The 14,943-nt window shown below is 37.0% G+C and overlaps 1 protein-coding gene across 2 annotated transcripts in view; it reads left to right on the forward strand.

Moving 5' to 3' along the window:
• The first annotated feature begins 1,233 nt into the window (after positions 1–1,233).
• The window catches only part of esr2a (estrogen receptor 2a), a 43,134-nt gene continuing 29,424 nt past the window's right edge, over positions 1,234–14,943 (forward strand). The window contains exons 1-2 of one of the 2 annotated variants that reach the window (XM_044168039.1): positions 1,234–1,536; positions 13,603–13,740. The gene's annotated coding sequence lies outside the window, so the exon portion shown is untranslated. The remainder of the gene's footprint in view (positions 1,537–13,602; positions 13,741–14,943) is intronic. The other variant, XM_044168040.1, reaches the window with a different exon arrangement.

Below are 14,943 nucleotides of genomic sequence, written 5' to 3' on the forward strand. Positions count from 1 at the left end.
TTTGTCAAATTTAATGTATATGTATTTATCACATAGAACATAAAACATAGGCATTTGAAAACATACAACACAGACTTACAATGAATCAGATAAAATCTGAAAATAATCACAAAGCACATAAAATCAAAAGGATGAAATAAGACAGCAATAAATATATCATAACAAGTAAAATAAAAACAGTAAACTAAATTTCTTAAAAAAATAGATACATAAAATGGATGAATAAAGTCCTAAAACAGCTTACACTGGTGAACACAATACATCTTACATTTCAGGTAATTCCAATAACTTACTTAAGTAGGATTTTGAATGCAGGACTTTTACTTTTAATGGAGTATTTTTACTTTGTGGTACTATAATTTAAGTAAAGGATCTTAATACTTCTTCCACCACTGACCAGCGCCCAGTGATGGAAGAAGTATTGAGATCCTTTACTTAAGTAAAAGTAGCAATACCACAGTGCAGAAATATTCAAAATACAAAAGTATTAGTATCAAAATTTACTTAAAGTACCCAAAGTACACATTATGCAGTAAAATGGTCCATGTCATCGTTTTACTACTATATATGATGTTTATGGACTAATATTACTGCTGCATTAATGTGTATGTTGTATTTAACTGTTGTAGATGTTTAAGGTGAGCTGATTTTAACCACTTTATATACTGTTGATTAGTTTATTCTACAGCAATGCATCATTTTCATAGATCATCATATGTTTATAGTCATGTCCAGTGAGAATTACGTATCTCTAAAAAGTCAGCTTTTCATGAGAAAAACAGCCCTATTTTCAGCTTTGTGACGATGCATTTTCCAGCTAATCCAAGTTTTAAAAAAAATTTAAAGTTTATTTCGCTGAAGTAGTAGGTTAATTTTCTCAACACATAAAGGAACTTAATCCTTCACTTTACTATTATTTAAATTAAAATTAAAAATCACCAAATCTGGAGATAAATGTTTTCACTGGGTAAGAAGGGTATGGAAAATTGTAATCTGTTAACTAATAACTAAAGCTGTCAGACAAATGTAGTGGAGTAAAAAGTACAATATTTGCCTCTGACATGTAGAAGAGTAAAAGTATAAAGTTGCATAAAATAGAAATACAAAGTACAAGTACCTCAAATTTGTACAGTACTAGAGTAAATGTCCTAGCTAGTTACATTCCACCACTGGTACAGGTACTCTCACACGTGACACACTACGCCTCTGGCTGTAACATATATCCAACGCACCTTTTAAATATGGCGGTCTATTTAAGCTGTCAGGGCCCTGCACACCCTTTGGGTGTACTGTGCATGGCTGCTGTAAACACTTCTGCTAATGTTTTATAACGTTAGCATTTTAAAGTCAAGTTAGCCTGCCAACAGTCTGATTATGTTTCCTACGGGTGGCTTTGTGTAGGAAATAATCATGCTAATGCCACACTTAAACACTAGCTAGCTTACTTTAGTCCTGTTTCCTGTTCTGCTGTCATGTCTTCCCAAAGGATTTACTTTCTGCTGAGATGCAGAGCATCACAGCTTCACTCCACCAAATGTAAGTACATGCTGCTTTTGCTAACATGCATATTGTAAGTCAATGTTTTGGCTCTGTTTAGTCGTGTTAATGGGCTTGGTAAAATCAGTAAGCTAATTTATGTAAGCTAACAATGCTGCTGACTGTTTACTTGTTCTCTGGTAGCTCTGATTGTGTCTTGGTGTCTCCTTGCTGCTTATTATAGCAGTTTTGTTGCTTGTGGGCTGAGGTTATTTTTGTTTTGGTTGTGGTTTGGCAGGTGCATTATGATACGTTCATGCTGTTGATTAACATAGTGTTGCAGAATATGATAACTGAGCAGCGCAAGAAGTGTTAAATTTGCTGTGCACAGTGGCTGAAGTACTCAGATATTTTACTTAAGTAAAAGTAGCACTACCACAGTGTAGAAATACTGTTTCAAGTAAAATCACATAAGTATTAGCATCAAAATATACTCACAAAGTGCGAAAAGTAAAAGTATTCATTGTGGTAAATGGCCTATTCCAGAATAAATATATATTATATTATTGGATTATAACTATGGATTCATCAATGTGCAATGTTGCAGCTGGAAAAGGTGGTTGCTAATTGAAACTACTTTGTATACCGCTGGGTAGCTTAATCTATAATATTATATATCATAATTTGTATGTTGATTTTATTTTGTATTTATTATTTGAATCTGCAAAGTAACCAGTAACTAAAGCTGTATATTAACTGTATTGGAGTGAAAAATACAATATTTGCATTAATATAAGTATTAAGTAGCATAATATGGAATTACTCAAGTAAAGTACAAGTACCTCAAAATTGTACTTAAATACAGTACTTGAGTAAAAGTACTTAGCTACTTTCCACCACTAGTTGATGCTCTTGTTTTTGGGGAAGGGTTCCTATTGGCACACTGTAAACCAGGTTTCTAATACTGTAAGTTGGCTTTGGGGATTTAAGTGCATCAAAATTAACACACATTGCTCAACTCTTGTCAAATCCATTTTATTTATATAGCCCAATATCACAAATGAAAAATTTGCCTCAAGGGGCTTTACAGTCTATACAGCATATGACACCCTCTGTCCTTAGACCCTCGATTCGGATAAGGACACCCCCCCTCATCTATTTATCACAGGCCACATGTTTTATTACATGCACAGAGTATTCTAGATGTACACTTTTATCTTTGTTATGGACGTAAGTATTATTTATTGGATAAATTGGTATATATTTAAGTCTTTATTTCCTCACATGTCATCAAAAACATGCGTGTATATAAGATACACAAGTTATCACAATACTCTGAAAATTACCATGGAAAAAACCACTGAAATTAGGTAATCAGGTTTAGGGTGTTGGGAACTTGTTGCATCTTGTTTTGCGTTTGACTTGTATGTAGATGGACAGTTGACAGCAGCACAGAGTGTAACTGGTTGCAATTAGATTTAGACACACGCTGACATGGAAGCCAGATGTTTAATGATCCACAGTCAGTACATTTTTTGTGGCTGCTGTGGTATTTGACACTCCTCGGTTTTATCTTTTGTCATCTTTCCCTTTATTGTCAAAGAGAACGATGTGTCGCGGCTTGGTATCTCTGGCTCTACTGGAGGTGCTAGTCCTGGCTGATGACACACTCGGGCTAGGAGACCGCAAGACAGCAAACACTGACCAAATCAAATTTGATGTGCAATCTCACTTACAGCTAATTAGCTTCCCACATTTATTGCACTTTGCCTTGTCATTTTCTTTAATAAAGTGAAGCCACACTTTTGAGCATTTACCGTGGTCCATCTTTCATTACTGTTGTGATGTTAGCCATGCACGCTCCTATCAAACAAATTGACACGCTGTTGCAATATCATTGACCTGCAGTGCCGGAGAGAGCCCCTGCAGACCCACCGTTTTAGACATACGCATGTGCGAGTTCCAGCATGACATAGACAGGTCCTTTCCGATATTTAGCCTTTGTTTGCAATAATATATGGCTTTGGATTCGGTTCTAATTCCCAACCCTACCCAAAGCCCAAGTTGACTGTTTCATATTGCTTTTGTGGTTTCAAAATCTCACCACAAGTCTACAATATTTAGAAGCTGTTCTGGAGCTTTCAAGTCATACAGCATGATCTTCATCAACAGATGGAATTTGCCCAATTGTCGAGAAATTGTAGATTTTTTTTTTCCCTGAACACTTTAAGGACCTCTTATCCATGTTGGCTTAAAAGCTGAGGTTCATCTGCCACTAAAGACCATGTGATCTTCGAAAGCTCCAGAACCGCTACTAAATGGACTTTGTGGTGAGGGTGTTTTCTCAACTGCTGTTTCCAAGGTCAAGAATGAAGTTTGAACCTCAACTTCGAAACAAACATGGAAGAGAAGTCCTTAAATTGCTCAGGAAAAATTCATTTTGAACATCTAAAATTTCATAACAACTCAGCAAACTGCCTCTGCGTAAGAAGAACAAGTGGACCTTGAGTGGAGATGGTTTTGCCTACAGACATTAGCAGCAATGGTAACAATGTTAGTGTGGGTTAGGTTTTGGTAATGGAAAAGCACAAGTACTTTTTTAAACAGTCTAGTGTGCATTTAAGTCATTTACCGGATAATTTAATACTGGCATGCCCACTGTGTGACTCAGCCTTGACTCACTTGGTCCACAATGAGTAAGGAAATAATGAATGAGTGATTTTATAATATCACACATTCCTAAGTTGGTTTGGGCATGTCACAGAAATATGTTGCCTTGAGCCATGTCAAGTATAGGGTGTGATTGAGCACAATAAACATACTGAAACTCTTTACTGTAGCTCTGATCCACATCTCAAACATTTACAGTTACTCAGCTTTTGAGAAAATGAAATGTTTTGTACCTTTCTTCACACTTCCTGCATTCCTTTCACACAGCCTTACCATGTATTCTTTTATTGTTCAGTTAACCAGCACAGGGTCATGAGTGAAAGTATGGTTTAAACTAATGATTGTTTTCATTATCATTCACTTCCTTGATTAACTGATTGATCATTTAGTGTATAAAATGTCAGATAAAAGTGTAAAACACTACAGAACCCAAAGTGAATTCATCTTGTTTTGTCCATCCAACAATCCAAAACCCGATTTTACACAACAAAGGGTTTTTACAGGTCTTGGAGAGTACTACTGCATTTGTGAAAAAAGTTGTATGAATTCTGATAAATTGCACTTGAGTCAGTGTCGTTTGGTGCTGAAGGCTACAAGTTTGAAAATGAAAAAATCTGGAGGTGTAGAGTTACAAAGAAGTGCGCTTACCAGACCTCTGTAGCCCGCTCCTCATCTCTGCTTGAGGCTGGAGGTTCCAGGCTACAATTAGTTGCTACTAGCATAGCACACCTGAATGTCTGACAAAAGTGTCGGGAGTTGAGTTGCTTTGTGGGTAATGTAGGTGCCAGGTTTTGACAAGGAAAAATAAATATAAAGGCTATATCTCTGGCTCTACTGCATCGATTTTGCTACTTTTTTAAACTGTTCATTGTGAGTCTGACAATGTTTGTAGGAGTACAATGCTAAATCAGTGGAGTACTTTTAAAAAATTTAAATAATCTAGAGCTGCAACGATTAGTCGATCAACAGAAAATAATTACTATTTTGATAATCGAATGATTGCTTCAGTAATTTATTTATTTTTTGAGCAAAAATGCAAAACATTGGCTGGTTGCAGCTTCTCAAATGTGAGAATTTGAAGCTTTTTCTGTGTCATACATGATAGTAAACTGAACATCTTTAGGTTTTGTACTGTTGGTCGGACTTGGATAGGATTTGAATACATCACCTTGGACTCTAAGAAATTATAACATGCACTTTTCACTATTTTCAGTTATTTTATAGACAAAACAACTGATAATGGAAATAAGCCCTAAATTCATCACATTGGAGAAGCTGAAACTAGGGAATATTTGGCATTTTTGCTGATTTCAGCAATTAATTAATTATCAAAATAGTTGACAATTAATTGTCTGTCAATCAACTAACCAATTAATACACTAATCAGTTCAGCTCTAAATGAAATTATTGTCTGTGATCATCACATTCTATTTTTGATTGCATGAATAAGGATTGAATATTATATGATATCAGTCACAGTTGTGGAAATGCACTTTATGTTCAGGATAGAAAACAAACTTTGGTTTGGCAAAAGGCAGTACAGTTACCAGCTGTGGAAGACAGATTAATGTTTAAATGTTTCTTCTTTCTGTGTTGGTGGAAAGTGATGAAAGTGACACTCTCCAGAAAAGAAAAAATCAATTCATCAGAAACCCATTCAATACTTTAATCAATTCTCTCAACTTGACACTTGACCGACGGGACCTTAGACAGCTGATCAGAGGTCAACTCCATCTGTACTCAATCAATTAAATTACAATGCCTGAATGAAAGGATGATTAAAAGTTACAGGAGGAATCCCATGTAAAGATAATTAATTGAATTCTTTAAGGACAATGATCCCTTTCATCCATTAAAACTCTGCAGGATCAAGGACCTAAGTTACCATTTTTTGTAACTATTGTCATTCATTCATGTAAGGACCCACCAGATAAGCATGGATGCTCAATGATTAGACTTTTGTTCAAATTGATTAGTCTAGAGTTGGAGTATTTGTGTTAGTAAGAATCAGATTGTGGAGAAAATCACTAAATCGAGGTTGTGTGAGGTCATGCTAGGACTCAGCGTTGGCATTGAGCGATGAGGGCACAGCTGGGAATAGCGAGTGAATGGATGTATCGCTTGGCAAGGTGCCCAATGTGACAGCTGACTTAATAAGGAAGGCCTTTTATCCTGAAGACGAACATGTGCCTGATGCTGCAGCAGCCTTTCTAACAGACAGACAGTTTCTCTGCTGCTGGGACAGGGGGGAGGGGAAATGTGACCTGCTGTGGACCCACCTTCCCTTAATGACCATTAAAGCTGATTGTGCCATTCTATAGTTCATTATGTCAATTTTACTTGATAAATATTGTGCTCAGGGAGGTAGTGGAAGTAAAATTCACCTAACTAACGTTTCTATTTGTAGAATTCATCCACTTCTGTTTGCTAATTAAGCTTTCTGTCATACCCTTGTTAATAATAGATAGTTCTCTATGGGTTTGTAACTGCAAGCGACACCTTTCATGTTACTCATTGTTATTTGACCTGTTGTCAATATAAAAATATTGATTAGTGCAGCTTTGTCAACTTTTTTACTAGCCAATTAATAGGCTAGTCTATAAAATGTCAGAAAATAGAGAAAAATAACAATCACAATTTCCTCCTGAGCCAAAGATTATTCCTTCAAAAATCTTGTTTTTTGTCAGATGACCAGTCCAAAACCCCAAAATACTCAATTTATGGTGCTATTAAACATAAAAAAACTAGAAACTGGAACCAGTTTTTTTGTGTGTGTTTTTTGCTTGTTAAATGACTTAAATTGAAAATCAAAAATGTTGATTTAATTTTCTGTCATTTGACAATTTTTGTGATGTATTAATCAATTAATCATTTTATCTAGAAATGTGAGCTAGGTGGAAGCAAGAAAAACACAGCTGCTAAATAAAACTTGCCCAAAGTTGGGCAAGATTTAAGTGTTTTTTCTCCTTCTTCATCATAGGCCTAACGCTCACCCTTAACCTAATTTAATTCACATCCTTATTATAACCCAAGTCCTAACCCTAAACAAGCTAATGGTACAGGTGAGGACTTACTCAGGACTATTTTCCTCATCTTTCTATTATTATGAGGACTACAAACACAACATCAACCAGAGTCAAGTGAGTTATACACTCACCCACTGCTCCCCCCCCTTCCTCCCCTGTCTGTCTAACTGAGTTCCTGTTCCCATCTACCCAGACAGCCCAGCCACTGGAGATACTGAGAGAAGAAAAACATACTTTGTTTTTTACGACATTAAAGTCAGGCAGCCTTGTCACAGTGTGGCTGTGTATGCTACCTTGTTTGATAGGGAAATTGGATCTAGACTTGAGAGGGGAATGTAATGCGGTTAAAAGCATCATGAAAAGCCAGCTGTAACAGGATTTCATCCTCTGTGGAGCTCTAACTGACTGCTGCCGTGAGGCAAGTCATCAGGGAAAATCCGCATGTGTGCGTGTATGTTTTTCTGCCTCTGCCGATACTGTGTATATAGAAGGTTGTACATTTTCCTGAGCCTGAGTTGGTGAATCTGTTGTGCAGTAATGCCAATTTGTACCTGGAAGAGGGTCATACATGTCAGAACAAATGTTTAGTCGTGCCATACTGCAGAATAGGGTTGGGTGATATGACGTATACCGTGCAGCGGTAGAAATGTGTCCACCGTAGAGATTTGGCAATACCGTTTCCACTGAGGGAGCTATCATAAAAATTCCTGCAAGATTCTGATATGGGCTGGTTAATTCCTGTTGGACTGCTGTAGGCTATGTTATAGCTAGAATAAGATGGTAGTTAATAGATAATTAGATCTGTTAGCTTGATAGATACTTACATACATACATACATACATACATACATACATACATACATACATACATACATACATACATACATACATACATACATACATACAATACCATATGATTGATACTTTTGTTATAATCTATACAGTCGGTGGATGTATGCAGTCAATGGATAGACACAATAGATAAGATAAATGCTGTCAATACTGTAGATATGTAGGTAGATAGTAAATATGATACAATGCAATATGGTAGATATGATACAATAGATAGAAAGGTAGGTAGATTCCAATACCTTATCTCAGGGTATCTTTTCTTTGTCATATATGATATTAAACTAAATATCTTTGGGATTTAGAACAAAACAAGCAAGTTGAAGACATCAACTTGGGCTCTGGGAAATTGTGATAGGCTTATTCTACTATTATCTGACTTTTAGCGACAAAAGGACTAACTGATTACTTGAGAAAATACTGCAGATTAATCAATAATGAAAATAATCGTTAGTTGCAGCTCTAGATACAATATGATATGGTACTGTACTGTAGATCAAGGGTCGATAGGTGGATGTGATACGACAGAAGGATGCATACTCTAGATGGACACATGAAATAAATAGAAAATGCACCTCCGGTCTTCAGTGCAGTAATTTTTCTTTCCACCCAACGCCCTTTGTTTTTAAGCTAGAAGCTATTACTGAAGCATGTTTTGCTGCATACAAGGAGATGTTTTTGTGTACCAAGGTGACTGTACACATGTGTGTTCGGTGGAGAACAATTTTAATAGCTTCTTGCCAAGGTCAGTGCCTTCGCTATGCTATGTGTGGAATGAGTGAAGGCCTTCGCTTGCAGTGCCTTCAGCCGACTCCAGAGAGTCGCGCTCATTGTGTGGCAGCCAAGGGGGAACAAAGACATTTCCACTGGAGGAACTTTGGGTTCCTGTCGATAAGGAGGGCAGCGTTGTGAGCCTGGGCTGTGTTTATATGCTTGTGTACAGTGGGGATCTACGGAGCAGCAGAGGCTTGCACTTTTCAGACAACAAGTGGAGGCTGTATAAATAGTCACCCTTGGAGAAACATCAAAGGGAGGGAGAAAATTCCACCCCAATGATCAAGATTCCCAGCCTGAATGAAGTGTGTATCTTTACTGGGGTTTAGGGTTTAGACCGAGGCATATTTTCAAACAAAACCTAATCTCAAACCTGACTTTCAAACCATTTAAAACCAGCCAGTATTGAGAAATGTCAATGTGATATCGGTGATGGACCAAATGTTGGTCAGTTGTTTTTTTTTAAGGCAAGGTTTAAGTTTTTTTCCCCCTTTACCCCCTCCATTAAATGCCTAACATTTACTTCTACCCCTAATTTATTCGTAATTCACACCCTTATTATTAATGGTGGAAAGTAACAAAGCACATTTATTCAAGTTCTGTACTTATGTACAGTTTTTAGATACTTGTACTTTACTTGAGTAATTATTTTTTTATCCTTTTACTCTCCTACTACATTTCAGTGGGAAATGTACTTTTCACTCCACTACATTTGACAGCTATAGTTACTAATTACGTTACAGATTAAACGTTTTTGTACATAACATCATTTAGTAAAAGATGATGCATTATTGAAAAAGCCCATAAAGTAGAAAATTAGCTCCAGCGCAACCAGCTGATACATTCAAATGTTACTTAAATATGAATGCATCAATAATAATATATAATATAATCTAATGATGTAAACCTCTAAAACGGGCCATTCTGCATGATTACTTTTGTTGCTAATACTTCTGTACTTGTACTCAAGTACGTTTTTGAATGTAAGGCTTTTACTTGTAATTGAGTATTGTTACTTTTACTTATAGGCGTGGTATGCAATTTTAATCCAATACACGTCTTTTTGTCAGATTCAGCGAATGTCTCCTCACAGTCCGCTAGCTGTCCGTTCAGTGCGCGCTCTGAAACAAAATCTCGTACACAGCCCCGGCTCTGTAAATGGGAAATAAACAAAGTGGCTCAGACCGGGCCACACAACACTATTCCAGCCATGATTTGTGTGTCAGGTAACGTTATATGACTTGCCCACGGACATTTAGCTTACTTTCTAGTTTGCCAAGATATGCTGTTGTTGTGATGTTAGCTATAGTAGCAGGAGAGTTGTGAGTATTGTTTTTTGCTGGCTCTGGGAAACAGTCTCGTTCTCTCTGGCTGTTCGCTTCGCAGCAGCAACTGTAGTGACAGTTTGCTAACCCACGACGTAGATATCGTTAGTTACATCACTTGCGGTGTCGTTGTTCACTTTATATCATATCATGGTATTTGTCATGATATTGGATTTCTCCAGAATCGCATACCCCACCGTTTAAGAAAAGACTCTAAGGACTTCATTTTTCTTCAATGTTCTGATGAAGGCCACTGGGCTGAAACGTTAGCATGTTTATTGACATGGCTAGAATAAATTGGTGAAACTGAGATTAGTCAATTTTGTCCTGAAAATTGCTGCCTTTTTGGGTATTCATCGTTGGAAATATGCAACTTTGGTTTAGCACCTCAAACAAAATACTGGGAAGGCGCATCCTTTCAAAGATCTAACTCTAAGGATTTCTTCCAATACTGCTTATTATAACCCTTAACTCAAGTCCTAATCCATCAGCTTGAAATGAGAGAACCACTATCACCACAGCAAAACAACTTCTGGACAATGTGACCACTAACCCTGTCATCCATGTACTGTAATTGGTATTGAGTTAATACTCCTTGACAAATCCTCAGGGAAGTGATTCGATTCGTTAATCAGAGATCCATTCTAGTAAGTGCATCCCATTTGTTTTCCCTAGAAATCATGCATTCAGCTGATGAGGGACAGAAATTTGAGGTTGATCCAAATAAATTTACTCATACTTTCTTAACAAAAATGCTTCTATACAATGGGGATAAGATCTGGGTTTAAACTTCAGGCCATATGGACTCTGTTGCCCTCCACAGGCAGCTTTTTGTACGGTTTCAAAACCACAGCCCTTCTTTCCTTCTGTTCATTTCAGTCACAATAATGGCTACTTACTGTATGTTACATTTGTCTCTCCTAACTGTGTGTCTCTCCTAACAGTCTATCAGATGATTATTCCATGCAGAGGACATTTTTAGATTTTTAAATAGCTAAGCTGATTGACGGTGACATTTGGACAACTTCTGGGTCTGTCCACAAACGCACAGATGTCTCAGATAAGTTTAATGCATTTGAGCTGCATCAGTCATATAACAGATACTCTTCTGGTTATTCTCCAGTTTTATCAGTGTTTTAGCTAGTTGTAGCAATCAATTTAATGAATATAATCTGTGTCAAAAATCAGATGGTTCCTACTATCACAGACTGTAACCTTTTTATGTTCGCTGCACAGCCCTTGCCTCTGATTTCATGTGTCATATATTTTTATGCCCCAAATTGTCTTTGTCTAGCTTTAAAATGCACCCAGTGAAGACGCATATTCTTTCAGTACCAGGGAGAAATTGGCTCTTTAAGCTTAATGTTCTGTAGGCCTATTGAGCTGTTTTAAAGAACTATATAGACTGCACAAAATGTTTGAAGTATTAGGTCGTTCTAAGCAATCACTGATGTGTTTTTTGGAATTACACTTCAGAGATTTGGTTCATCAGGTTCAGACAGTGAAGACACAGATGTTGATGCACAAAAAACCTGAAATGTTTTGTAAGGCTTTATGTCAAAGGAAAAACATTATTAGACTTCTAATCCTATAAAATCAAACAGTAAGATCAGTGACTGACAGAGAGCAGAGACCAGGAAGTGCTCACTGGAGGACAACAAGCCTGACAGAGTGTAATTATGTATTTCTTTCAGACTGAATTTATACTGAACTTCATCTTTATAATGCCTTTTTTCTTGGATTGTTTGTTGATTTTAAGTTTGGTGTCCTTTAACTCTTAAAAACGCTCTCACATTTGTCCATTCATGGTAGTTTTCCAGTTGCTCCTATGTGGCTGAAGAATAAGGCTTATGATACACTGCATGTTCTGTTTTTTTCTGACTGGTTATATTGAATTCTAGGTGGCATTTAATTTGACGACAGTGTATGTATGTATGTATGAATGTATGAACTTTACACTTATTTTAATTCTATACTTATACCCACTTGGTACTTAATTTATCTGACCTGTATTATAGTGTATTATATTATATTTTTTGCTTAGTACTTCTATTCCCATGTGCATTGACGTGATAGTGAGCTGCTGTAACAAAAGAGTTTCCCCTCGGGGATGAATAAAGTATTTCTGATTCTGATGTATGAATGTGTGAAATAAATTAGCTGTCATTTCCGTGTGTGTGAGCAGCCTAGGAAGTAATTGATACAACTGCGCATATAGAACCACTGCCCAAATCAAAGAACCCTTTAATAACCTGCATTTCCACTGCCTCCTGGATTTGCTAACATGTGACAACATTAGCTCTTGAGCCTCATTCTGTTGAGGTTACTATGTTGTATCCAAGCTCTGTGATGACATTCACACACTCTCTGCTGCCTTTCCTGCCCACTTATCAGCAGCTAATTGCCAGTAATGTTGAGGAGACAACGTTGCATCTGAACTGTCATTCACTTATCTTGGTGTTGAGACACAAGCTTTCATGTCCTGTATTCCCACGGTTGGCTTCGGGACTTTCCAAACCATGCAGACTGTTCAGAATGGGACATTTTCAGCTAAGCTACACTAGGATTGGTCTCGCAAGCAAAGCACTGCTGCTGCCTGAAAATCATTGCAGTTTTTTAGTTCAAGATTTGGAACAGTTCTGGTAAACCCAAATGTTCTCAACTGGTATAAACTTACTTCAGCCCGCACTGGACTAAAACACTTGAATGATGTAGTAGGAACTGAACCTTGAACTGAAAACTGAACCTTATATGAACAACGCTGATGTATTGATGTCTTTACACACATGGACGATGCCAACTTTGTGTTGCCTCTGACTATTTGTGTATGTTAATGGATTTTGTGTGGCTCATAATGCAGATGTTTTCAATGACAGCAACTGTATTGTGTGATCGGATACATTGACTCACAAAATAAACTATCACAGAGCAGCACCCAAATGAGAAAGAGATTCAACTGTTTTATTGTTTTGACATTTTAGTGTGTATGGAGAACATCTAAAACATTTTAAATTTTTTATAAATATTAGTGTTAACATGGCCTCAAACATAAAACCAGATTTGTCAAATTTCCTAAATATAAACTGCGGAGCAACAGCTATTGACTGACATGACATTTGGTCAGTGTGGTAGTTTATAGATGTAGTAGATGTGTCCATGAATTTCTCAGGGAATATGATCAGGTCCTGAATGCTCAACTACAGACCAAACAAATTTTAAACAATTTTCTGTTTATCGTTGCTCTACACAATGTTTTAGTGTATTGTTATTTGCACATATATACAACAGCATGGAGGAGAGGTGGAGAAGAAGGAGAGGTCAATAAGCCTTTACAATGGAAAAATAATACTAAACTAATAAATAAAACATGATTTAGGAAAATACAAAGTAAATGACAAAAACTAAGCTATAATTTCCATTTACCCTGGACTAAAGAGTAATCAGTGCCATGTGTTCTTTTTGTTATTTGGTCCATGTAATAAGGCTCAAAAAGCAGGGTGTGAAGGGAAATGGACTGGACTTCATCTGACACCTGATAAGGAGCTTGAGCGCAGCATGGACACCAGCAGGCGTGGAGCCAAAGATACTCAGCGGCAGCATATTCATGATGAGTGCTGAGAGGTGAGAGGCATGTGTGGAAAGGGTAATGGCTGATGTCTTCACATTAGGCATATCAGAGGTTTCCTGTGTGTGTCAAGCATCTGTGAGTGTGTGTTCAAATTCACTATAAACGTAATATAAACTTAACTGACTGCCGTTAAAGTCTCTCCGTAGCCTTCTTTCCCAACGCTTTACTTGTTTTCGATATTTGAAATAGTGATTATCATTTGGATCAAGCTAATAAGCTTACATGAAAAGAAGGCATACTACATATAAATATAGATACAAGTAAAATCCCACCAAGCCTAATACTTTGTGCTGAGACCACGGTTGCATCCTCAATAAATCCTGTGCTGATGGTTTTATAGTGTTACCAATACTCCTTCCTTCTGGCTGTGGCTGTTTTGACCCTTGCTTATTGATTTTCTCCACACAAGGAGTCAATGCAGAGATGAGCACTACTGCTGCAGCAAGGAGGGTCACTAAGTTTACAGCATAAGGAGGGAGGGAACTACTACACACATACAGTAGAAAAGGTTTCTATCTCATGGGGAGCATGTTTATTTTCAGACAGGGGCCTGGGATAACATTTTAGAATATGATAATATCTGTGATTTGGAATGCAGAAAGAAATTAATTTAATCGTATGTAGACTGTGTGGAGTGAGATTTAAGCTATATGAGTTTGCTTTTTCTCTCCTTGACAAATGCAGAAGATTTAATTAAAGAGGTATCTTGGCTATTGGATTCTATCATGCAGGTAAAATTGCACAGCCATAATGGATTAGTTACTGGGATTTAAAGGGACAGTTCACCCCAAAATCAAAAATACATATTTTTCCTCTTACTTGGAGCGCATCTAGATCATTTTGGTGTGAGTTGCAGAGTTTTGGAGATATCGGCTGTACAGGTGTCTGAATTTTTTTTTTTATATATAATGGGACTAGATGGCACTCGGCTTGTGGTGCTCAATGCGCCAAAAACTACATTTGAAAAAACTCAACAGCAATGTCGCTTTCCAGAAATCATGACCCAGTCACTCAAGATAATCCACACACCTTGTTGTGAGCAGTTTCATGTAGGAACTATTGGGTGAAAGAAAACTTGACAACTCACACCAAAACAATGAAGATGGATAAATAGCACTACAGTTAAGAGGAAAAATATGTATTTTTGGGGTGAACTGTCCCTTTTTTAAATGAAAATGACAATATAAACTAAGAAA

Source organism: Siniperca chuatsi, linkage group LG16 (assembly GCF_020085105.1).
Source record: "Siniperca chuatsi isolate FFG_IHB_CAS linkage group LG16, ASM2008510v1, whole genome shotgun sequence".
Taxonomy (NCBI): Eukaryota; Metazoa; Chordata; class Actinopteri; order Centrarchiformes; family Sinipercidae; genus Siniperca; species Siniperca chuatsi.